This window comes from Haemaphysalis longicornis, unplaced genomic scaffold, assembly GCF_048455015.1.
Source record: "Haemaphysalis longicornis isolate Haplotype H1 unplaced genomic scaffold, Haemaphysalis longicornis Haplotype H1 scaffold_1, whole genome shotgun sequence".
Lineage (NCBI taxonomy): Eukaryota > Metazoa > Arthropoda > Arachnida > Ixodida > Ixodidae > Haemaphysalis > Haemaphysalis longicornis.
The window spans coordinates 162,079,140-162,105,666 of record NW_027526203.1 but is presented as its reverse complement, the minus strand read 5'-3'; the positions used below and the strand labels follow the sequence as shown (position 1 = coordinate 162,105,666).

At 47.6% G+C, this 26,527-nt stretch overlaps 1 pseudogene; it reads left to right on the top strand.

Annotated features, from left to right (window-relative positions):
• Nucleotides 1-26,527, top strand: part of LOC144155501 (uncharacterized) — a 339,376-nt pseudogene that overhangs the window by 118,482 nt on the left and 194,367 nt on the right.

Below are 26,527 nucleotides of genomic sequence, written 5' to 3'. Positions count from 1 at the left end.
CCCTTACCATTTTCGGCAGTACAGCTTCTTGTGCGCGTTTTCGCGCATGCCTCTCGCAGCTGATGGTGAATATCACGCTAAAGGTGTTCGAGGAAACTCCCCCAGACAGCGGACCAGAGAAGACGGACAGTCCGACTAGCGCGGAGCGCGCGCTGTCATCTCCCAGCTCCCCCATCGGTGCTTCGGACAGGCCGCGAGGGGCGCGTCGCCATCAAAGGAAGAGCGCCTCGGCCAAACCTTCGAGGGTAGCCAGCCCTCAGTCCAGAGGAAAGCCCTAGGGTGACACGACCGTAATGGCCAGCTCTTTAATCCCACGACTGTTTCCCTCTCCCTCTATCTCTCTCACACACACATGCATCCCTTATGTACACATACACGCACGTGTACATAAAGTAAGCTTTGCAAGGTTAAAAGACACGGGCAGAGGGCGCCCCGGGCCAAGGGCCAGGCGTTTCGGCTTACGTAGTAGAAGAGGACGACATCGACGGTGCCGACGGCGCGCACAGTCCTCGCGTAGCGGTGGTTGGACCACGGTGGTTGCGGCGTGGACGGCGAGTCGTTTGAAGACGCTTCCTCGGTCACCCACTGCACTGTAGCCCGCGCCGCGACCAGGCACACGGCCACGTCTAAACCACCGCGGTCCGGAGGCATGGCCGCCTCACCACGACTGTCCCACTACCTCCTGAAGACTGGGAGGGGGAAACAGGAGGCATGCTTCGCGGCGATATCTTGAGAGGGGGAGTGTAGACCCAATCTTACACTACCCTTGCCAGGCCACTCTTAATTGAAGAAGAAATACCGGTCGGAGTTTATATTTTTCCCCCTCCCAGTCTTCAGGAGGTAGTGGGACAGTCGTGGTGAGGCGGCCATGCCTCCGGACCGCGGTGGTTTAGACGTGGCCGTGTGCCTGGTCGCGGCGCGGGCTACAGTGCAGTGGGTGACCGAGGAAGCGTCTTCAAACGACTCGCCGTCCACGCCGCAACCACCGTGGTCCAACCACCGCTACGCGAGGACTGTGCGCGCCGTCGGCACCGTCGATGTCGTCCTCTTCTACTACGTAAGCCGAAACGCCTGGCCCTTGGCCCGGGGCGCCCTCTGCCCGTGTCTTTTAACCTTGCAAAGCTTACTTTATGTACACGTGCGTGTATGTGTACATAAGGGATGCATGTGTGTGTGAGAGAGATAGAGGGAGAGGGAAACAGTCGTGGGATTAAAGAGCTGGCCATTACGGTCGTGTCACCCTAGGGCTTTCCTCTGGACTGAGGGCTGGCTACCCTCGAAGGTTTGGCCGAGGCGCTCTTCCTTTGATGGCGACGCGCCCCTCGCGGCCTGTCCGAAGCACCGATGGGGGAGCTGGGAGATGACAGCGCGCGCTCCGCGCTAGTCGGACTGTCCGTCTTCTCTGGTCCGCTGTCTGGGGGAGTTTCCTCGAACACCTTTAGCGTGATATTCACCATCAGCTGCGAGAGGCATGCGCGAAAACGCGCACAAGAAGCTGTACTGCCGAAAATGGTAAGGGTATGGTTTCTATTGGGGAGGAGATTTTAAAGTGGCGCCCGCAGAGGCGTCAACGAGAAACTGAATACAGGGGAAACAAAGCAGACCACACAGGCTTATTCAGATATACCACATATTTTTGGAGAACGATATTTAGCACTGCATCCATTTCTAGGGAGCACTTTTGAGTATATGTTGATCTGAAAGAATTACTCAAACTGTGCACACTTCCCGAGAAAATATTGCTAGCTATTTGTTTGAACCAAAACCTTACTTACCTGAGATTCAATCGTGTCTCTACGAGAGCAGCCACACTCAGTCATTGTTACCATGGCTATGAGAATCCGTACAACTGCTGCACGAGAAGAGTTGCTAAAGCAAGAAACTGAGGAGCAAAGTCTCCAACGTTGTTTAGTTCTCGACGTTCGGATTAAATTCCAGTTTGGCAGGAGGCTGCATTTGCGTTGGTGTAGTGGTTCCCCGACAGGTTCAAAAGTTGGTCTCCTTCACCTTCACAGGCTTTACTATAAACCTTCACAGGCTTTCGCAGACTATATACGCGCAAATACGCATGACACTGACCTGGTTATATACGCATGAAAATCTTCGCTAAGTGCGCTAATCGCTCGCGGCTGTAGGTGCCACCGAACGACCGAACTGCCCTAACGGCTGCCCGCGCTTTCTCCGCGTGGTGTCGTTCAGGAGAGGGAAACAAAAAGATACATCCCCCTCGCGAGGGGCACGATCAAATGCACAGCATTTCCGAGGGGGTGCGCCGGCAAGTCGTATGGATTACGTATTGGTTGTTGGTTTTCTTGTTACACGCTGCACGTCATCAAATTTGCGGTGGGCTACAGCGGGGCGTCCCGGCAGCACGAGACGCGACCAGCGCTGCTGGTCTCTCGATCATAGTCTCGATCGCGGGACCTGTGTCGCCATCTTGCGGAGGCGCGTGACAACTTATGGCGGGTCTCTCGATCATAGTCTCGATCGCGGAACCTGTGTCACCATCTTGCGGAGGCGCGTGACAACTTATGGCGCTTTCGAAACAAACCATAAATGAGTGAAGGATATAAGGCGCTATCGGTGCATCGAAATCCGTGTTGGTTGCGTGGCTCAATCGGTAGTGCGCCCGGCACTTGCCGTTCCGCCCGCGGCGTCATGGGTTCGAATCCGGGCGCCGGAAACTGTTGTTTCTTTTATAGTGTAGTGGCCTGGCTGCGGACTAGGCCGAACGCCGCGTGACATTGTGAGTTACTAAAATGCTATGCATTTAAAAAAAAACACCTGGAGCATGTAGGAAATTATATATAGGGCCTGCGTAAGGGGGGGGGGGGGGCGTCAGGAGATGCGTTAGGGGGCAGAGCACGGAGCAAAGAATCACGAGAAGATGCGAAAGCTGCACAATGCCAAGCTAAAGGTGTTTCAGGTGTGCGAAAGCGTTTTGGTGACAATGGGGATAGTACGGTGAGGCTGAAGAGTCCGAGTGGAACCATTTCAGCAGTGTGGCGGATGTAAGGGGAGCATTAGCGATAGTCTTGTTAACAAAGACTTCTGCGGAGCGGGATAGGGCGAGGACACCAAACAGGCAACCCTGCGGAGTCTTTCCGGCAAGCCGCTTTCGGCGAGGATGCCTAGCATGATCCACTTGGAAGCGCGGTGGTACGCCTGGACCGGGTGCAAGATAACGACAAAAATAGGCCAACCGGTATGCGTGATGCCCGTCGGGACTACGAATACGGCGATGCGGTATAAGGCAAGACGTCGACGTGTCTACAATCCTGCTGAACGTTTAGCCGATGTGATTTCAGTGGAAGTTTGTGGCCAACCAATAATCAACCTTCAAAGAGTGGAATGGCACTGAATTCTTTTTATTTCGTATTTTAATACATTGGCGCAGAACACAAAGCTACCATGCGGAGCTGGGCGAGTCGATATGGATCCACGAAAAAAAAAAAAACAGCCCAAAGAATAACGGGACGGGAGTAAACACACAAGGGCAAGCGCTGACTTACCACTAAATTTTGTTGCAAAAAAGTGTGCGTGTGTGTGCGTGTGCGTGTGTGTGGGGGGGGGGGAGGGGGGGGGAGGTCATCCCGCCCTGCGAAGGTGGATGTAAGCAGCGAAGCTTTTGCAAACCACTACATATTCATGATGTGGGAGGGTACGAAATGTTCCTCGACGTTTCGGTGGACTTGTCACTTGCGCTCGGCTTATCTGACGGCAGAGCCTTTTCCGCCTTCTTTTGTGCTGGCAGTACGTGTATCTGGTATACGTGAAAGCGTTTGCGGATCTTTCGTGCCTTATGGTCGTCATCAGCGTGCACGCTGCTAATGTAAGTGGTAGACAAAGGTGCGGACTGAGCTGCATTCGCTTTATTCAGTGCCAGGTGCCGCGAGAGAGCTCCCGCACTTTCCAGCGAATATAGGTGGCGCGACGGGGTATCCAAAATGGAGGACGGGACGATGATCGGGTCGTCGCGTAAGCGCGTACGTCTAGATGAAAAAGCCGATCCGGGCCTATTAGTTTCTCTTCAGACCATCTTTTTTCTTGCCGATGAGACACGAAGGTGCTTTGTGGAAGGCGAAGGAGCTTATAACGCTAGTCACACAGTGTTTTGCGGCATCAGGGAGGCCACCGATGACACGCTGAGCATCGATGGATTGTGCCTGCAACCGACTGGCGTCACCAGCCAACCGCACTGCGTGAACGTTTGTTGGCACTGCAGATTCTATAAAGGATGCTACACTTCCATCCATGCTCGTAAAATTGTTCAAGCACACTTTGCGAATATTTATTAGGCGCCAAGCAGAGCTCGGTAGACGCAACCGAGCACAGCGTTTTGTTATTGTCACTTGTGCAATTGTGTCGGGTTAATGCGAGTGAATTATAATTTTGTGGGCTGTTTTTACAAGGAAAGATCCGAGGGCGTTTGTGCAGGTTACACGTAATGTTAACAATACCAAAAATAAATATCAAACGCTGACGCGTCTACGGCAGGGCAGTTACATCAGCTGTGCTGTGCTTTCAGCACGCTGTCGGAAACGACGGTGCGGCAGTAACAAGTCTATTTATTTATTAAGATTACCTACATCACCCATTCCTTGGGGGGGGGGGGGGGGGGGGGTGAGAAAGAAAAAAAAAGGAGCAAGATCAAAACAGTAATCACAGATAATGCTAAAAAGAGAACGAAGCACAAACAACCCAACAAAGCACAAAATGAAATTGGAATGCATCATTTTTTAAAAGAAACCAGCATGTTAATAAAAGAACAATGACGTTCTCCTGTCGGATCTTGGCTTTATTTTCTTCTCGTTTCTTCTCGTGCGTGCGCAGGAATGTTTGTGGCGGCACGGCGCCTTTCTTCAACCGCGGTTTCAGTGGCTGCAGACCGTCTATGAATAAGCGACACACTAAAATTGCACGAAAAACACACCATCAATAACGAGAGAGCGAACTAAACTTACGGATATTGCACCAGAAGTCAGCTTTCGTGAAGTCACTACTGCAAACCCCATTGTGTCGCTGACACATTTTCCAATGCGGAGCATAATTATCCAAACCTTTCGGGCTTTTTCATCTCTAGGAAAAGTATGAACGCTGTCTTTTCCCCGCGCTGGGCGGTTTCTATACTGCGGTGCACAGCACATTCGATTGCTTTTTGGTTTTGCGTTCTCAATCCCCACGTTTCCGAACGCTCCGGCTGCCTCCACCCGGGACGCCGATCATCTACCACGGCCGGGCTGGAGGAGCGGCGGGCGCGCACTTTATGAAAGTGCGCGCTCGCCGCTGCTCCAGTCCGGCCGTGCATCTATAAACATGCTTCGGAAAAAAGACGCGCCGCGGCGCCACCGTTGCTGGAAAGTGCGAATACTAACGTGGAACGCACATCACTACAGCCGTGGCTGGTGTTATGCGGGGGATATCCTGTTAGTAGTTAGGTTCCTGCGATGTCCATGAGGCACAAAAGATATGATCCCGAAAGATATCAGCGGGGCATGCATTTGAACACAGTTGGAGCTTATGTACGTCTCCTACCTTACCTTTGCCAGAAAATCGTGCTGTTAAGGCATGTAACAGTGGCCTTGTTACAGTTGTCTTACGAAACCCTGTCAAAATATCCTAGCGTGCAACGTCCAGAGTTGTTTACAGAACTATAGTACCACAATGCGGCCTATATCAAAGGTCACACCTGTTTTCCGAAAGATTCATTAGGCCAAAGCATCATTTAAAAAAGTGGGGGGAATGCGGGGGAAAGGGGGCGGGGGCAGCAGCCGTCAGAGCAGTGCGGCAGCACACCAAGGCAGCGCATCCGCTGCTAGCTCGGCTTGGCGTCGCCACTCTCGACAATGCGCTTTCTCACTCCCTGTCCAGTCGCTCTGTGTCCGCGGATCGACGGCGCCAACTTTTGCGCACGTACGCCATCTATTGCTCACGCAGTAAAACATGAAATCAGCTCAAAATTGATTGATTGTAGGGTTTAACGCGCCGGCGCAACGCAGGTGATGAGGCGCGCCGTAGTGGAGGGCTCCGAATTAATTTTGACCACCTGGGGATCTTTAACGTGCGCCGAAATCTTTTCGCCTCCATCAGAAAAGCGTCCGCCGCGGCCGGAAATCGAACCCGCGACCTAGTGCAAATCAGTTCAAAATTAAGGATAAAAAGTTCGAGATGGAGTGGGCGTACTCTCATAACCCTGGGATTTATTTGTTACTTTTTGTTACTTTTGAGGTATTTCAAAATGGAAGATTACCGTGGTGGCAGCAAATATCGAGGCCACGAAAGCTAGCTGGGCATCTCATGTGACAGAAAACAGATTATTGGTAGTCGTGATTGGGACATATGCTGAATCAGTGATCTCGCCCATATTCCCTCACGTCACCCCATTCACCCGAGTCAGAAAATTTCAGGGGGAAGGGAGGGGGGGTGGGGTGGGGGGGGGGTGAGGGGGCAGCTCCATCCACCCCACCCTTTTCCTTACGCCGGTGTTTCGGGATAGCCACGAAGACTGTATTCGCCAGACACCCTTCGCCACATTTGTTGGATTTGGAACAGGCCACAAATTGCGGACGTTCAGCGGAGGAACGAAAAAAAAAAAAGTTCTTGTGTGTGAAATCTTCCACGAACCACATGGCCTCCGACACCTGTAACCGATCGGGGAATAACATTATTTCTGAACTACGAGAACCCTATGTCTCTTCCTGTTTATTAGAAAACCTGAACAAGTAGTGTTTTCTCCCCCAGCAGGCATCTTGTATTCGCAGGTTGCGCAGTAGATATGTCAGGAAGCATACCTCACGTTCGGAAATAACAGCGAAAAAACATCACCTGGTGATTGTAACGTCTAGATTAAAGTAGTTTTATTGGTCACTCCGCGTAGTTCAAAATAATGAATACCGCATACACCTCTCTTATAGGAAGGCCGTTAAAAGGTAGCGGTAGTATTTACTCCACGGCAGCAATGAGCCCGCAGTGAACCGTTTGACGGGGTCCGTGATAACCGATAGCGTATCTTTATTGCCGAGTAACAATGCTCTAAAAGTGCCATGCAATGATACGCTTTTCTCGCCACCGCGATTACCTTGGCATACAGGAAGCGCCTTTTCGCAATGAAGAGGATACGCGCACTACCTAACGCGGAGGTTGTAACGATATATAGCTCATGAAGGGTGAATGGTAAGTAATTGTATTATGTCAGGTACCCAAGAGATTGTTATTACCGAATAACGAACAGGAGCCGCGATTACTTTCATTATTTCCGAATAAGGAAAATACAGGACAATGTACGAAGAAGCACTAGTAACAGTTGCTGTTGAATAACGTTTATTTGAAACAAAAGAAAAATCTAGGACACCTGAGTACTCCTTACGGTGTAGTGAATGCGAAAGCATTGTATTGAATTGGGGAATGAATGTGCCGGTATTGTAAGCGCCAAAGTCCATCGCCGCATGCACGGTATACCGATGAAATGTGTAGAGCAGTTGAGTCGCGTGGAAGGCAGCGCTGTCATTCTATGCGCGGTATAATGACGCGGCGCCTCCTACAGTGACACGCGGGCATTTGAATGTATGAGTCGTATCATAATCATCATCATCATCATTTCCCTTTTGAGAAGTTTTTTTTCTCTTTTGATTACTGTGGCTGAGAGGCTTGGCAATCGCCCTCGCTAGCCGTACACACGTACGCTATTAGAGGGAAGAAGCTGTGCTACTCCCTTATGTGGTGCTTGCGTATTTCCATGCACAAATTTCTCCTGTAGTACTGAGTACGTCTCTATTTCTACGTCGAAGGCCGCAACCTATTCGCTTGGTTCACCTTTAGTGATCTATAATCATAGAGCAGTGGCGGTCCAGGCATTCCCGTTTTGTCTCGCACTACGGAAGTCCCTGATTCGAATGCCAGCCAGAGCAAAACTTAGCCAATTTCATTATCAGCAGAAGGAGTAGTTTCTTTGTTTGCAGGAGCTGACAGAAGCTGACCGGACTTAGGCCTTCCACACCCCAAACATTTTTCTGGTCGGCGCCGTGCTCCCTGTTATGCGTGGTACGTCGCGTGTAAACAAAGGCGCGTATGTTTCGAAAGTATATCGCTATTAGAAACATTCAAATGACTGTCCGACGCCCGGGCGCTTTCATAGGACGAAGCGCCCAAAGCTATGGCAACCTCGGGTAAGCTAAGTGGGGGACGCCGAACGCGTGGGTTGTCCAATTGTGACACTCAAATGGGTGGCGACATGTCGCCGATGTCGCCACGCCGGTCGGGTTGTTCTCAGCGGGAAAAGCACCCTCCCTATCCACACACTTAATCCGATTAAAGAATAGTGCTTCAAATCTCCCGACCTCTGGAGGCGAGCCCTGTCCAGCTTATGCTTGTCCGAGCAGCTTCCGCTGGTGGAGCGGGCTGCGGCGGCTGGCAAGATATATGTCGTTCTGGACTGAAGACTTCACCTCCACACACAACAACAACGATGTTTATCCTCCTCCTTCTCCGAAGAGGAAAACCGCGCGTTACTTCAACGCAGCAAAGATTAACTCGTTATGGTGTGGCGGGGAAAGCAGGGAGTGGTCTGCTGTAATTGGCGGCGGAAAAAGTGGGACCGCCGGCCATTGATGGGTGAAGGAGAGGGAACCAACGATCTCTGCCTGTCAGGACCGCGCGAAACACTGCAATGGTAGCAGACACCCAAGCCACCTGCAAGATGACTGAAGAAAACGTTGAGTCATGTTGGGCAAAATGCGTGGGTTGGATCAGAGCCACTAGTTTAGATGAATGAGTGCCGTGCGCGAGGAGGGGACCCTTGTGAGTAAGGCCTCTGCTCTGCGCGTCACCCATTCATATGCCCTCCCTTTCATGTTAATGTCAAGCGCGAAGGGTGTCTTTGAGAGGGGTCCTTCTAAAAGCATGCTGTAGCAGGAGTCACTCTCGCGCCCTTTGATTGGACATATTTGTTTTGCTGTATTTCTCTCTACCCTAGGAAGCTGGGGAACCGCGGGGGCCGCACTGCGACAGTCAGAGCCGGTTCCACACTTGATTCTAAACCTGCAGGCACGACGGTCCCTATCTGTACTACAGGCAGACGGATGTCGCGACAGTAGTGAAGCCCCGATGGCCATCTTTGGCCTCTGTCCTGGCGTTCACGGCCGCTTTTTTCTTGGGCGGGGGACGTCGAGACCAGTGTATATTTAAGGGCCTTAGTCACAACAGCAATATTCCGCAAGTACAGAAGCGCCCCTGGCTTTTGGGCCTTAAAGTTGGCCTTAAAGGCCAACTGCGCTCAAATTTTTCTTCGTCCTAATTTGATCCAAATAAGTAGTCTATGCTCTTGAAAGCACCATGGCGAAATCCTAAGCTTCGTAAGCACACAGCACACTAGGTACCGTCGTTCAAAGTAGCTCCGTGCAGACGACGTTTGCACCTGGCGGAGAGTCGCCGAAACAAGCTCAGAGCGGTTTGTGACGGAGGTTGGGGAACCTGTCCCTGGTTTGCGCTTCTCCGGCGACGACTTGCACGGCGCTCCGCCGGGCGCAGGAACGCGTTCACCCGGGGTTTCTTTGCTACACCACCGCGCTGTACCGCCGTCGCCATCACATTCTTCAAACTAACCACGTAGGTAGCAACCCCGCGCGGGGCACGAGACAGCCCCCTCGCGGTGGCTCCTGCCCCGCACGACGTCAAGAAGTCGTCCTAATGACGTCATATTAATACCAATTGTTATTATTTTGCGTAGTATAATACAAAATGCAATTTTTATATTTTAGTAAAAATTAAAACAGCTACTAATTGCTAGAAGTTTTCTAAACAAACCATTTTTGTTTTTGCAGGAGCAGCCAGCGCTGCTGCCGCTGCCGCTGTATAGCGGTGTCACGTATCCGAAAGCCCTGATTTTTTGGGTCGACAACTAAGATAAAGCAAAGTTTATAATGTTAGAAGCAATATGAGAAATTGTGAGAACGTTGCTTGTGTTCAAGTACTGTGCAGGGACCAAGCCAGCCTTCCCAGACGGTAGCAAAATACCCGCTCTCGAGTAATGTTGACCCGCTCTCGAGTCTTGTTGACCTGTGACCGCTTGATGCACGCCGATGGTACCTGTGTACAATTTAAGCGTACGTGAGGCGACATCGGGCAGCCGAGTGGCCCCGTTCGAACAACCCACGTTATGGTGGCTACCCACGTCCCACGCAAGAAAAGACAGTCCGAGCGTAATTATGCGAGTTTGCTGAGGCATGTCGGCGCGGCGGCATCTGCTATCAAAAGTTTGCACCACGGCAAGTTCAGAACGCAAATGGTTGGCCTGAAATCGCGGTGTGTGTTTTCGAAATGACATCTTATCAGCGCCGAACGAACGGCGGAACGTACAGCGCTCAGGACGAAGGCTAGACGCGGCAACTGATTTTTGACTGGTCGCATGTGCGCATTACAAGTACAAACCAAAAATAGCTAGAAAATGTAATCTTTGGTGTCACCACATGTGCCGCGTAGGACCCAGTACAGCAGTTTCCCCTTAGAGAAGGTTAGCAATTTCAAGTGGACTAAATTGTGGCTTAAAATTTTTCACTCAGGATACGTTTGGCGTGCAGAAAAGTCTTGTGAGCATGCGCCTCTTGCATCATAAATGCATGGTATTCAGCGCCTGGAAAGATTTTTCGGAAGAAATTATTGCAGCTGTAGTGGTCAGCCTTTTCTCTACAATGAAATGTGGGAGAAATACATTTGCGACACGAAGGGTGTAAAAGAGTGAGACCGGTGGCAGTGTGTCATATCCCATGGCCCAGAACGTGGCTGGTTAGTTTCCGTCATGCATTCAGCTCCTCACATTCTAATGCAAATTAGGCCCTGACCTAATTAGGGCCCTGATTCTAACATAAGTTAGGCCCTGGGCCCTTAAAAAGGTACGCTAGCTAGGCGCTTCATGCCATAGCTGCTGCACTGCATAACTTTCACGTCTCGCTGTATATCTATGTTGGCCAGATTTTACCGAGTCCCTTTATGCAACGGGACTTAATTCAGGAAACCCAGCCGATAGGGTCAGAGAAGAGGCTGTACAGAAGGTAATACGAAATACACTTGGCCAAGCATTGTTTGTAACCGTGGCCTCCGCGATCGGCTACGGGCGGCGCGCCGTTGCTCCGGCCGTTTCAATCGCCCGGAGAGAGCGTAAGTTGAAAAGGGGGCGTGGCAGCGTTTTTCGCCGCACCGCGGCGCGCGTAGCCTAATGTCGCTTTCCCTGGCGCGGGCGGGCGCAGAGGACGAAAACTCGGCTTTCGCAGCCTGTGTGCGAAGTTTAACAACAACAACAAAAAAAGTTACCGCACACCAATGCAGGAGAAAGGTAGAAGTAGTTATTGGTGCCATCAGGGTAGTTACTGGTGCCTTTGAATTTTCGGCGTAGGCTATGCCCGGGGTGACGCATAAGTGAATTCGTTGCACAGCAGTATTCATTTTTGTAGTCCCGCATGGTTCCAAAAGAACACGTTTTCCGGATTTATTTATGAAAATCTCGTACATGTTGTTTATGCGTTCCGTGCGTTCCGAGCAAGAACCAGGTTGTGGGAATTCAACCGACTGAAATCCAACCATTAGTAAACAAGAAAATACCACCCCTGTCGTTTCCTTTTTTCTCCTTTAAACGTGCGGTCTTGACACATAAAATAAATAACATGGCAACAGTACTTGAAACGTTTAGCACAACGTTTACCGTGATACTATTTACAAAGACGTGGTATACTTCAGCATCAGAATTGGCTATCAGTATTTCTTCCGCAATAGGCAGGGTAAACGTGCTGGTGCCGTTTATTGGCTTGCATGCTTGCATATACAAACGCACAACAAGACTTCCAGTCTACCATAAATGGACGTGGTCTAAATAATGTCATAAAAATGTTTACCCGAGGTACGATTGCTAGTTATCTACTTGGTGTGTTTATTACTATAATATCCAGAACAACTTACTTACGGATACGGCCGATGTTGTGCATACATATATTAGTGAACACCTTACCTGCTCACCGAAAAAATAATCCCCTAATATGTCATGCCAACAAATTATGTGCAGAATATTACCCCAGAAAATCTAGAAATTCAGAAACATTCTTTCGAAAAAATACACATGTAGAGTCGATAGCGGTGTGAAACGCATCGCGGAAAACCGTGACCTTTTCACTTACGGCAAATAATTTGGTAGCGAGATTGCAGTAGGTACTTGGGACACCTAAGCATAATAAATAAAGTGCGAAAAAATTATTGATTCGCACCTGTGGAGAGAGAGAGAAAACGTTTATTGGAAAGCAGGGACGGGGTAGGGGGGAAAAAGAGTTAGGAGCTGTGGGCGGCCATCCTATTCCGGTAGGCCGCGTGCCGCGGCTGCCATCCTGTGGAAGCATAACAGATTATTTGACTATCGTAGTCGCCTACCTAGAAACAATGCATGAGAGCTTATCGGTATTACGCTGTTTTCGCGCACGCACGCACGCACGCTCGCGCACGCACGCGCACGCGCACGCGCACGCACGCACGCACGCGCGCGCACACACACACACACGCACACACGCACACACGCGCGCACGCGCACGCGCGCACACACACACACACACACACACACGCACACGCACACACGCACACACGCACACACGCGCACACACGCACACACACACACACACACACACGCGCACACACGCACACACACGCACACACACACACACACACACACACACACACACACACACACACACACACACACACACACACACACACACACACACACACACACAGCGGATACCCAGAGCGTTCGAAACAACTTAAAAGGCAAAAAAGGCATATTTTCGCGCTGCGATATCCACGAAAATGCTGTAACAGCGAAAAAAGAATTCAGCACGCTGGCATTCACTCTGCCCGAGATGACAAAACCCAGGACTATGTCATTCGGCTTTCAAACAAACGACCACTAAAGCTGCGTGCAAAGACAACCGGGGGTGTTAAACAACGTAAGTTAAACAATTTTCTAGTTGTATACGGTCGAGTCAAAACACATACACCAACCACATATTGAGTTTTCTGGCATGAAAATGCGACAACGAAGGCTGATTTACAACTCAAAGCGCAGGCAGCGTCGGCCAGACGAGCGTCTCTTCATGATGATGATGATGATGATTATTAAAGGCCTCCCCTGTGAATCGGGGTGACGGCATGTGCCATCTAGCCTATCTTAGTAATTTAAATTTAGATTTAGTTAACCCTCAACTCGGATTTCTTTTTAATTCTGCCCTGCCGCTACCCCTGGCTGGGATGACACTTTATCGATTTCCCTGCTTTTTTTACACCAATACTCTAGCCGCTGCTTAGTAATACCTACTGCTGACCAGTTAATGCTTCCATCAACTGCGAAGCCCAGTGCCTCAGGAAGTAGGACTTTCCCCCCAATTCTATCCGGCTGAATCTTTTGCCATTCTATTACCATGTGGTCGATTGTTTCTTTATCCCTGGCACATCCCATACATGTCTCATCCTGTGACGAATATTTGTTGATGTAAGTTCGAGTTCTCAAGCAGCCAGCCCGAGCCTCAAAGAGCTACGCACTACCTTTATTGTTGTCAGAAAAGTTCTCTTTCCGGATCTCTTGTTTGCTTGCTTTATAGATTCCCAGTGATCCCTTCTTTTCCATGCTCTCTGTCCACATGAGCGTCTCTGTTTCCTTCACTTGCTTTTTAACTGCCCCCCCCCCCTTGTTTATTCGCCGCGGTCAAGTTTGAAATTGAAATTTGAAGATTATTTGGCAGAATAGCGGACATGATGCCGAGGCTAAAGGCGACGTAAATGTCGCCTTTATATTTATATTTAGTCGCCAGCTTTCGCGTCCTCTTCCGCCATTGGGTGTCCACACTTTTAAGGTACAGGTACCTGTGCACTCTGGCTGCCCAGTTCTTCTCATCTAAATGTCTAAGCCGCTCCTCGAAACGTATTTTACTTTGCGCTTCCCTCGCCTCAAATGAAGCCCAGCCCATATCACCTTGCACCGCCTCATTTGTAGTCTTACTGTGAGCTCCCAGTGCTAATCTGCCGACTGTCTTTTGGTTAACCTCCAGTCCCGACAGGATATCTGACTTTTAGCAAAATATGGCATTAGATAACGTGAGCGCCGGCAGCATTACCCCTTTCCAGATGCCTCGCACTACCTCGTACTTATTGTATCCCCAAAGTGCTCTATGTTTCATTACTGCTGCGTTTAGTCTCCCTTTCAGTTTGAGGTGTTCTTCGTGTGCATTCAGGTAGCCTTTTCCTTCATTAAGTCAGATACCCAAGTATTTGTACTTATTTACGAATGTATGGCTTCCTGTTGAATCCTTAGTGGTGCTGTATCAGCTTCCTCGTTAAACACCATGACTCCAGATTTCTGTGGGTTAAAATGTAGGCCTAGGTACGTTGCCTCATCACCACAAATGTCGGCCAGTTTTTGAAGGTCTTTCGCATTATCTGCCAGCAACACTATATCGTCCGCGTACATCAATCCCGTAATCCGTTGCTCCACGAACTCTCCATTGCTTCGGTACGACAAGTCAAAGCCTAATCACTCTCCTCCAATCGTCTTTCCATTCCTCTAATGTAAACTGTGAGCAGCGATGGCGAAAGGGGGCACCCCTGTTTTAAACCTCTTCGAATGTACACGGGCTCTGTGCCTGTACGCCCTTCCCATGTAATATGCGCCTTGTTATCCTCATATATTGCCCTTAGCAGCCCCACAAAATCTGACCCAATCCCCTCTTCTTCCAGTATATGCCACAGCAATCCCCTATCTACGTTGTCATAGGCTCCCTTTATGTCCAGAATCAGTAGCGATGTTGGTCTGCCCTGTGCTGCCGAAATTTCGATGGTCTGGGTTAATACGAAAATATTGTATTCTAAGCACCGACCCGGCCGAAATCAATTTTGCAGTTCCCCTAAAATACCGTTACTTTCCACCCACTTCAACAACTCGGATTTGATGGCTTGTATAGCTAATCGATAGAGAACTGACGTGACTGTAATCGGCCTGTATGAGGTCGCCTTGTCCTTCTCTCCCTTGCGTTTATAGATCAAACTCATTCTGCTTTCGCGCCATTGCGTGGGAATCCTCTCAGATTTTATAGCGCGCTCGATGGCTGTATACAAGTGCGCCTTTCCCGCTGGTCCCAAATGGTTGATAATCTCTATTGGGATTCCATCCGGTCCTGTTGCCGTATTTTTGGGAACATTGTGTTCTGCCTTTTTCCAGTCCAGAAACTCGATATTAAATTTTTCATCTGTCGCGCTTCTATTGGCCACCTGTGTCCGGTTAGCCGATATCTCGCGTGTTTGGCCAAAAGTATTTGCAATGTTTCTAGCCTTAGGCTAAGGCCGCCACCTCGCGGCGGGAATAGGAGTTAACAAAATTACACCTCTCCGCCTGGCTCCGCACTGAATCGGACGGCCGGAGCAACGGCGCGCTGCCGGTAGCCTATCGCGGAGGCCACGGTGTAACACACATACATGCACTCCAGCATATGAAAACCCATGGGTTCTGTGCAGGCTCAATAATCGACGTTAGAGAAAAATCTTAAAGAAAATCTTAAGATGTTCCTGGTACCTGGAAGGATCTATGGATGGTTTGTGTCCATGGGCATCAGCAGCGAGCACGCTGCAAATGCTATTGTTGGGCAAAGGTCAAGGCTGAATGTGGCGAGTTTGACCAAAAGAAAGGGTGAAAAAATCCCAATTTCAAACTACATTGATGTAATATGGGCAGGAGTGACGTAGTATGGGCGTGCACTGTAAACACAGTTATCAGTGTGTTAACGGTACGTTAGCACTCAAGTGATATGATCAAACGGAATGGAAGCCCCATCGCAATCGCCCAGTTATGTTTTTTTTTCGGTGGTAGGTCGGTGGCTGTCAGTCGTCGCACGAACAAGATTCCGTGATGTCATAGAGAAATAGCTGGAAAGTGTCTATGGAGCTCCCACTACTTTACTTATTTTCTGTAATATCTTAGTTGTTTGAAGTTTGCAATAAAATTGATGTCATTTGTTATTGGGGCAAGGAAGTCTTTATAATGAACGAACCTTGTATTTTTTTTCGTGGCCCCTTTAACAGCCTTCCTAATGTGCCACTAAACAGTGGTTGCAAAAAAAAAAAAATCCCCACTTGCCAGCCAGCTTCAGTGGCTTGTAATGGTGGCTTGTACTAGGATTTCTCATGGCTAACATAAAATTGAAGTAATCCACGGTAAGTGCAAGTCTCCAGGTCAGTGCAAGTCTCCAAAAAAATTTGACAGCAGGACTGGGCACTCTTAATGCAACCAACAGGCTCCATAGGTGGAAAACAGTAGCCCGCCCACATAATGCCATGCAAAAAGCCAATGCAGTGAGTGTTAGTAAGTATAAAGAAGGTTTAAAGCATAGGTTTTCATTTATCGATTTGTATGCGAGGCATTCAACGGGTGTGGACCAACTAGTTAGGTCTAGCTGGCCACCTTGGGCACAAAATATTTTGTGATTTGGGACAGTTCTCAAAGGCTTATCTAGACGTTTTTTGCAAGAAAAGGGAAAGCTCACAGTTGGGAATCTTGAAAACATTGTTTAGCCTTTCCAGCAATTGTGCGAGTCTGAGGTAACACAGTCTATAGTTGGTCCTCGTGTTTGCTAGCTGCCTCAGCAAGGACATGATTGCAGTGACTAAAAAAGATGGTTGGCCAAAGTGAGAAGAGAGGGTGGTACCTTAACAAATAGCCCTTGATCATCAAAACAGAAAAGAGCGCTGACAATTCTCACAGTCCTCGGCTGGGGTGTCAAAATACCTTCTGGCATACGTGTACAGTGCATTTACAAACTTTTCTCTAAAAAAGCTTGATTACATACACCCTCGACGGAAGGGGTATGTATCCGGCAAGATGGTTGAAATTTATGATTAGTAACAACATCAACTCGCCATTCATCTTTATCATTTAGCATGCTTCCGCGATTCCCTTCAAAAACCATGCTTTTTGTAATTTACGTATAAATGAAGTGCTTATGCAATATTCTCTTGTTTACCTCTGTTCGAATAAAACTGTGTGTTATACCTTAAAAGCTGCTGTGTCTACGCAGGCGTAGCATTCTTCAATGATGTTATGTGGGGTACATTAAGCTCAGTACTAATAAACTTGAAACCAGGGCAAGTTGAAACCAGGGCAACAGGGCAGGGCATATTGTTTCAGGGTATCTAAACTATTTCTAAATTTTCATAAGTATTCTTTCTACCAATACCTTGGAGGTAACTCAACTCTCACTTTTTTTTCTCATGCCTTTATTACAGTTGTGCTCTACAAAATACATTCCGAGGTGGAGCATGCCTGTTGAATTGTAGGGCCCAAACCATTATTTTCTATTTCACACGATTGCAGTTGTATGAAACATTGCGTTTGTTTAGTTTTACCCAATGATTTCCAACAGGCCACTTAACTACTGTAAAAACCGAGTTAAAACTTTAATTGCTATTTATAACAGTATTCTATCATTTTTCGTGAAACATGTAACCTCACTCAAGGTTTTTGTTACCCATCCAGCCTGGTTATATACCTTCGCGTGCAGGACCTCTACACGACAAATTCCTTACTGCAATACATTCACATGCCTGTCTTACAGCAAATCTGCAGTGACAAAAGCCACACGTTTTGCCTTTCCAGCAGAGCTTTGGTGTCAGCAAAAAAGGAATCTTTTTCTTGGCTTCGCTGCAGAGCTTTACACACAAGCAGAAAGATGACTTGATGGTTTGGCTTTCCTGCAGGACTTTAGTGTAGTGCTAGAAGGTATCACTTGCTTATTCGGCATTTTTTCAATGCTGTGTATCGGGCAGAAAAACCCCGGTGTTTTGTTTGGAAAAGGAACTTCACACCATAGACTGTACAGAGAAAGTAGAGCTACTCACTGACTTCTTGCACAGCCACGGCAGTTTGGTAGAATCACTTGTCATATACAAACACCATGTTTGCTTTTTGGCTTAAGGTGTGAAGATGGGAGAGTTCGTTTATATTTGGGGGAAAAATACAGCGCTAATAAACGGTACTGAAGTACAAGGAAAGGTGCTGTGATAAACACAGTGTCCATGTGTTCGTAGCTTTTTGTCCAGTTCTTTTCCTGTGCTTTTTCATAACGATTTGCTAGAGTGCCTGAACATAGCCTCTTTTTGTGTAACAAAAATGTCAACAGCTAAACACTTATCAATGCTCACATGCTGCCCATTGATACCAAAGCATAAGTACGTTAATTAGAATAATTTTATTGTTGAAGCCATTCATGATACGTACACCTTTAAGCTGTACTGCAATATTCACAAACACCGACAAAGACATTCACATCCACACACTGTGTCCATGGCTCCAGTTTCTGCACATGGTATTAAGTACTCTCGGGAGAACCATTTCCTCATAGCTGTGCTCCACAAACTATTTTTTAGGCTTGTTAGCTCAAAAATAGTTTCAATTCCTGTTTTTTTAAGCTAATGGGCACATAACACAAGGTATCTATAACCACCCGAGAATGTGCTTTCTAGCAGTTGGGCTCTGCCGGCATATGCATTGTTGCAAACAAAATATGTGGCACTGTATTATGGCCCTTACGACTAAACATATTCCCTTAAGTAATTAGCCGAAATAGTTTTTTACAGAGTGAACAGAGTTAAAAGCAATAGAACACGAAATATCTCAGTACAGCGTGTTGTTGGGCTAGTTGGTATTGCATTTTTAAGGGTGGAAAAACTGCGCGTGAGAGACAAGACAATAAGAAAGGGACAGGAAGTCCTGCGGGCGTCCCTTTCTTATTGTCTTGTCTCTCACGCGCAGTTTTTCCTCCCTTAACAATGAAATATCTCATCGCAATCAGAAACTTTTACTGTTCACTTCCCTCAAACACTCAGAGAGCTAACAACTTAAGCACTCCTTACCAGCTGTGAATACAAGAATTAATGTCGAGCTGAATTCCGTGGGGTGCTGCGGATGGGTATGTTGATGTCACAGCCAATCAGAATTTGTGAATCCAGAGTAAGCCTTTGACAGAAGCGCTCACCATCACTGGCCCATCCCACTGAGTAGGCATGAAAGTATTATGGTTGGTTATGTTGACTTCCAAGCCAAGCACAACAGTAAGCAGGAACTAGACTATCAAAATACATAATCAGAATGCATGCAGGATGAACTTTTGTTGAATAACCGGGTTAAAAAAGGCAGAAGGCACTGGGGCAAAGGACAGGGAAATAGAAGCCATGCAGTAATTGTGGACTAAATTATGAGGTGATCAACTGGCGAGAATGGAGGGCTATCCTATCTATCCTTTGCCCCCTCTTTACATGCAATTGAGCAGATAAAAATCTTTCATTAAACGTGCTAGCTGGCACTTCCACGTACCCTCTGGAATATTTCAAGGTAGACAAAACGTTACGTTTCCTGTGTATTCAAGAATGGCTGCAAACAGATAGCTTAAAATTCGCAGCTCATTTTCAGTCATGCCTATCATGAAAGCACAATAGTATTCGAAGCAACAAAATTAAAAAAAACATAAATGAACAATAGTTTACCTTATGCACACAAAACTTCAAAACACTATTTAACAGAAGTGCCGAGCTTGGCACAAACGGCTACCTTATCGGCTTGACTTCTCCCAAACTTGCACAGTTAGAGCTTGAGCCTCCTTGCTCAGGAAGACAGCCAGTCAGCGGCTGGTTTCAGCAGTACCTTTAGTAGATGCTGTCCGTGGACGGGCAGCTCCAGCTGGCCTCTCCCTTTCGCCAGGCCACCCACAAAAGTGGAGCTGAGCTCCCTGCACGCACCGTGCACGGAGATTCGTCTCCACGGTGTAGTCAGGCAAGCACTGCCCCGCGAGAAAAATTGCAGAACAAGCTACATGCGAGGACGGATTGCGTTCGACGATGCCCTGCTCTACCTAACGACACTTGATTCGCGCACACGCTGACACCGCTGCCACTGCGTCGCTCGCGTTATGTCATCAAACTCAGCTACCTCGTTAGCCACGGCGTGACGCGCTGGAAAATACTGGTCCCCACGTTTTATCATAGCGTCGCCAGAAACAAAACACCAGGCTTGGCATACAATTAGCGAGGCACAAGTAGACAACGAATGCACGAGCGTAAGGACGATGTCACGCGAACTACAAGACAGTATGACATATTTAACGGCACCGAAACAGCTCTTGGAGCATGGAAAAAGCGGGGCGAAGCAGCGTGCAAAAAAGTATGTGTTAGGCTTACCAAGACGTGCAGCAGCAAGTTCACGAAAATTACCCAATCTAAATAACTACAAGCAATCCTCCCAGCAAGAAAAAAGCGCCGCGAGGCCGTCGCTGTGCAAGGCGATAAGGACGTTGTTGCGGTTGGAACCACGGCCGGAATCTCACATTAAGGCACACACGCCGGCGACTACAGCAACCAAACGCCAATAATATCCCCAGTCCATTTCTTTTCCTTTTCCATCGAACCACCTACTACTACTACTAGCAACCAAACGCCGTGGCAGCCGTCCTCGGACCTCCTTTGTACAAAAAACCACCGCCGGACTCGACTCCCTTTCAGCGCGGAAAAAGAGTCGAGTCCGGCCGTGTGTTCAGTGACGTCACAGGAAGTCACGTGACAAGTTTAGCTTGACGTCACTTCTGCGGGGCAGGGACCACTGCGGGGGGCTCTGTCTCGTCCACCGCACTAACCCATCGCACTCTGATTTTTGAAGCGGGATTACGGCGCCCTAGCTGCAAATTAATACACACATAATGCGCCCACGTCAAAATGGTTTTAACTACAGTACAGGTGTACGGGTTAGCAAACACATCGGAAGGTTCATCCCATCAAACACTCTTGTGAATTACAAAAAAATGCCGTTTAAACACATCGCTCCGCTAGAATACCGCACTTATTTTATACCCCACGCCCCCTTCCCGTGACCCGGTGTGCGGAAAGTATATTTCATCCATCATACTGATTTTAGAATTGAGATTTGGGCGCCCTCGCTGCATATTAACACAAATCATAAGGCGCCCAATACAATCTGGAAGTAGCTCTGACTACAGGTGATGTAAGTGAGGTATTGAACGGAAGCTTCATCCCATCAACCACTCTTGTAAAATAGAAAAAACGCGGTTCAAGCACACTGCCTTGCCACAGTACCGCATTTATTTTAAGTATTTTACTTGTATCTATAAAAACAGTTAAATGACACAGTTCTTTATTCCTAAACAAGCACTTAATGCTTTGAAATATTTCAAAAATTTAGTTTGTCACGTTTTAAATTTGTGAGCAGATACGTTTTGGCAATTACGTTGCATCATGACGGCCATGGGAGCAGTCATAGTTGATTTTACCCAACAGGAAGAACCGTTTCTGCTCACTCACTAGCCAGAGATATTGTTACTTGTTCATAGTGACTCCGGCTAGTCAGTGAGCGGAAGCGGTTACGCCGGTTGGGCAAAAGTCAAGGCATACTGCTCCCATCCAGCTACGGAAATCCTCGCTGGTGTCGTTCCGCATCTGGAAGCGATCAGTCTGTCGTGATTTTACCCAACCGGCGCAATCTCTTCCGCTCAGTGATTCGCCAGAGTCCCTACCAACAATTAACAGTGACCCTCGCTAGTCAGCGAACAGAAGCGGTGCGGCCGGTTGCGTAAAATCAACTATGACTGCTCCCATGGCCGCCATGATGCAACACTATTTGACCGTTGCCTACGTTTCTACTATGAGAAACCTTGGGTAAGGAGGTCTACCTACCCAAATTTATAGCATAACAAACTTCAAAACTTCTAAAAAATATTCAAAAGAACTAAGTGCTTAGAAAAGATTTTAAAAAATGTGTCGTTTTGCCCATCTTATCGATAAAAATGAAATGTATGAAATATGTTCGGTACTCTCGCAAAGCGAATGCGTTAAGAAAGTCAATTTTTGTAATTCACAAGAGTGGTCGATGGGATGAACCTTCTGAAGAGTTCCGTTCGGCGGTCATAATAATGACGGCATTTCGAGCATTCATTCACCCGCTTTTTATGGGCCTCGTGCACTGCAGTTTCAAATAAACATGTGGCGCTACCTGGGAGCGGCGGTGGAATTTTTTCTGAAGAACAAAATAAACATATACAGTAGTTCGCTACGCGGCTTAATTTAAACAACCGTAAAATAAGTATACAACAATCACCACGTTTTTTTTTTAAATTCACAATTGTTATAATAATAGAAATATTACGCTGACGAGTTGTGCGGGAATACAAGCCGAAATAATTTAGAAAGCGCCCCTTCTCCAATAAAAGCAGACGACATTGCACGGATCAGCTGCCTGCGACGCCGACGTTCACGGAGCACATAGTACTCGAAAAGAAATAAAAAGGAGAGATCCATAAATGCATTTACGTATGTGCACGCTACTTGGCGCAAGACCGCTGCAAAAAAAAAAAAAAATGCCGTGTATCCAGTGTATATTTTTGTAGCGCCTCAAATAGCCTTTGGTGTGCACGCATCTGTGCACGCATCAGAAAATACATGGAACAACCCACGGATATGCATGCTTGAATTGTACGTAGTCATACCAGCAAAATATGAAGCTTTAAAATGAAAACAGAAACCTAAATATTCCCGCTACACTGCGACACAACCGTAAGCAGATGGACACAAACCAGCCACAATTCGGAGACTCGCATCTACACTTTTATTGAAAGGACTCTCAAATATCTCAAACATGTACAACTTGTAGTTTGCGTTTAAAAAACGAGTTCAAGTGGGGCTTGTTGCGCAAAATATTTTTGCTGACAAAGATAACTTGCAGCGTAGTCACACAAACATCACGTACAACTCTGTCAGCTTTGAAACAATCTCCATTATTCAAAATGGTCTTATTTTATCAAGGGCACTCCGAATGCGAGAGGAATCATTCGTGCACAATTAAAGCTCCTGTTGTGCGATCTACTATATCTGTGCCCGTGTCTATGTCGAGCGATAAACAAGGTAAATAAACGTTCACAGGCTTTCATGAAAGCCTCGTCTCGCGCATCTACGTCCAAAATTATTCGCATATTAAGTACGCATTTATAAACCAATGAAAGCACTTCAAAAAACATTGCGATATTTTTCTGACCCATCCAACGAACCCATCGTAGTTTCAGCAGTTTGAGGTAGAGTTTACTCAAGCAGTTGGAATTTTCAAATACCTGCCTCTACAAACCTGAATCTTCGGGCTCTTGAAGCCGCTTATCCTTGGTGTCGCAATATACACACAAACCTTTCAACACATCAAATCACTTTCTGACATGTACAAGGTACAGTGGAGCGTATACACGGGAGAAATTCGCTTCTTCAAGCACCATGAAGTCGTGTAGTCGGTCTTCTCCTCACAATAAGCTGTCCGCCAACTGCTTGGTTATGCCAGCAGTTTTAACCCAGCCGTTCTGATCTAAGGCTCAATAAATCAAATCCACCAAAGCGACCACAGCAACGAACTCCAAGGCGTTGCTGGCGTCGTTGGGACGTTATGCCGTTATTTCCACAGAACAAGGAGTTATTTCATGCTCTTCGGGGGCCGGCGGCCCCACAAAAAATTTTCCACTGGTGGAGCCAGCGATCACACCCTCCCTCACACATACATTATCGTTTCCGGGAGGCGATGCACACACAGACGCACACTCCTGCAGTCCTCTCGTTCTCTTGGTAACATCGCGGGCTTCCGTCTTTTTATTTTTATCTTTTATTTGGGCGACGCTGCTTTGTGTTCAGTGGAAGCCGTTGCGAAATGACAGCGTGACCGCGTGCTGCGCGGAGACAATCCCGCGCTTGTATAAAACATAATAAAACTGTTTCTTGTGTGATGCATCGCTTTCCTGTCGCCTTTGCGAACCATATTCTATTTAATAAAGTACCGTTTGGCTGTTCGTATCACACGGCAACAGAATAACGGTCATTTCTTCTTTCTCTTCTAATAATCGTACTTCGCGGAATACTATCCTCCGGACGTCGTTTGCTCACGGACTTCAGAAATTATGCCTCCGTTGCCCGCAAGATGGCGCTGAACACAGCACATCAGTGGCGCCACCATACAAGCGCACGAGGCCCATACTTTTGAGCATTCGGCCTGTTTGTGTGCCGTGGATGCCGGTTGTCGGACCAACAGAGTGAACCATTGGTTCCGCATTAATAAGTTACCAGCGAACATCGTAACCATCGTCGATATCAATGAACTTCAAAAGCTACTCAATATGAATGTAAGTGCGTAAACCTTTCGTGTTTCTTTCGATGTGCAGAAAGATAAACCTTGTACGGTGCAAATGGGGAAACATTTGATCTTCGGCTGTTTTATGACGTGCATATTGTTTTACGGTTTCACTTCTACTATCATTGATGCAGTTGTCTTTTCGTTCGGTTCGCACGTGTTCTGTTATGTTGCTGGTTCGTCATACGTAGATTGGCGCGTGCGCCCCTTGACGCCGAGATTACTTTCCCTTCTGTGTACTCAGCACACCTATCCTTTTTTTATATTTCTGAATATAATAACAATGCGACACAATAATGGACGTTTTAATTTATCCATTACGTGATGATATAGTTTTCCAGTTCGCTCATTAGTAAGCCTTACTGATCAATTGTTGTATCTGTCCGTGCTACTGCTCCCTCCTGTTGTCTAACTGATACCTTACTTCGAGAGGGCTTTTAGGGGTTTTCTGAACAAACAAACAAACAAAAAATTTCCAGCCTGCATGTCCGACACATTATTGCGGTAATTGAAGGAAGAATAGGATTCGTTAGCCGATTCAAAGTGAACTCGTACTAAAGCAGATGCGAGAAAATAAAAACAGCACGTACAAAGAAAACACCCCCAAAAAAGGAAGAAATACTGACAGGACGAAAGAAACCAAGGAACCATCATTGTAAATTTACACAAACATGCTGCGAAGGTCCTTACTAAACGATAGCTTCTGCGTGTAAAGCCCCGATCTGAAATGTTTTAGCCCCAAATAATTAAATCCCTAATGAGTTGCAAAAACGCAGTCTTCGTCAGTCTTCCTCAGCGAATGGTACCAAAAATGGCCGGGGGCATGAAGAGTAAAAGCACGTTTAAAAAGCTCAGATGGACTTCAAAGTTCCCAGGGAGGTTTTTGTAAAAGAAGCAAATTGTTGACTTGGGAAAAAATATTTCATACATTTCTGTCTTGGTAGGATTAATGGAATCGTTTCACCAAGGTTCCAGGAGCGAGCACGCTACCCCGACGCCATGGCGGCTCCACGTTTCTGGCTGGGGCGTGCGTTTTTGAGCACATGACGGCGTAGCCAATGGGGGGGGGGGGGGGGGGGGGGGGCGCACGTGAGGAGGGGAGCGTGAGTTTAGGGTAGTTGGTGTAGGTGATCCATCGCTGCGATTAGCGTAAAATAAAAGCAGACAACCGCAGACAGACAACGTTAAGTCTTTCCGTGGTCGTTTGCTTTTATTTTGCTAAACGAAGCTATGCTGCACATGAGGAGAATATGTGCATTCCAACCGAGGAGAACGCTTCTTGTAGGCAAGCAGTGGCGTAGGTGTCGCCAAAATGCCTGCCGAAGTAATTCGCACAGTGTCTCGGGATTGAAGGATCTTGCACGTCCAATGTAGTGCCAGTTTCTGTAACGGCTAAGCGCGGACGACCCCGCAAATATTTCGACAAGGTCGAAACAGAGGAAATGAAGACAGCGGCGAGGAGAGCAAAAATGAAAAAAAAAAAAGAGGCGCGAACACGATGTTGTTGCAAAGATATCTTTTATAAGTATCGCCAGCGAAAGCCCCGATGTCTTCGCATTGAAAACGCATAAGCTGGCTTAAGTGTCCCGGGGATTTTTTTTCTTATAGGGGCATTATTATGGGCGGGCAGAAAACTCCGTGTAAAGATGAGGTGAGAAAATTACGGGCGGAGAATCGAGTCGCCTAAAGCATGATAAGATCGGTTGGAAGCACACGAGAGATGCATTCGCCCTGCAGTGGACATCGGCAGATTGAAGCTGATGATGGCGGAGGGTGACCCGCTAATTTTCCCCGTGAGCTGCTGGAAAAGATTATCATACCTTTAGAAATACATTTGTGCATGCTCGTTCTGTTTGGCGAAGCCTATCTTCGGGAACCCTGACAGGTTTTTGAGGCGTCGGTTTTTTGTTGCCTTTCTGGGGCGTTCTTTAGCCAAATTTTAGCCGGCATGGACATTATAGTTGCAGACAACACTTTAGCAACAATAGTGTGCATGAACGAGATATACATTGGCGTACAAATTGCTTTACTGCTGGCATCATATGCCCTGCTTGCACATTGGGCAATGCCAGTTTGAGCGTAATCACAATTCCATGACCGGAACAATAGTTTTGTTGGCCTATAGCGCAACTGCAACCTTTGTTATGACGACGGCGTCTGCGTGATGATGAGTAGTCGGAATCACTGATCTACGGCCACACGCGTGAAACTGGGATCACGTCCGACAAAGCATCTTGTGAGCCGCCGTGTGCTGTTACCCTCGTTTTCTCTGGCAACGGTAGTAAAAAACTTAAA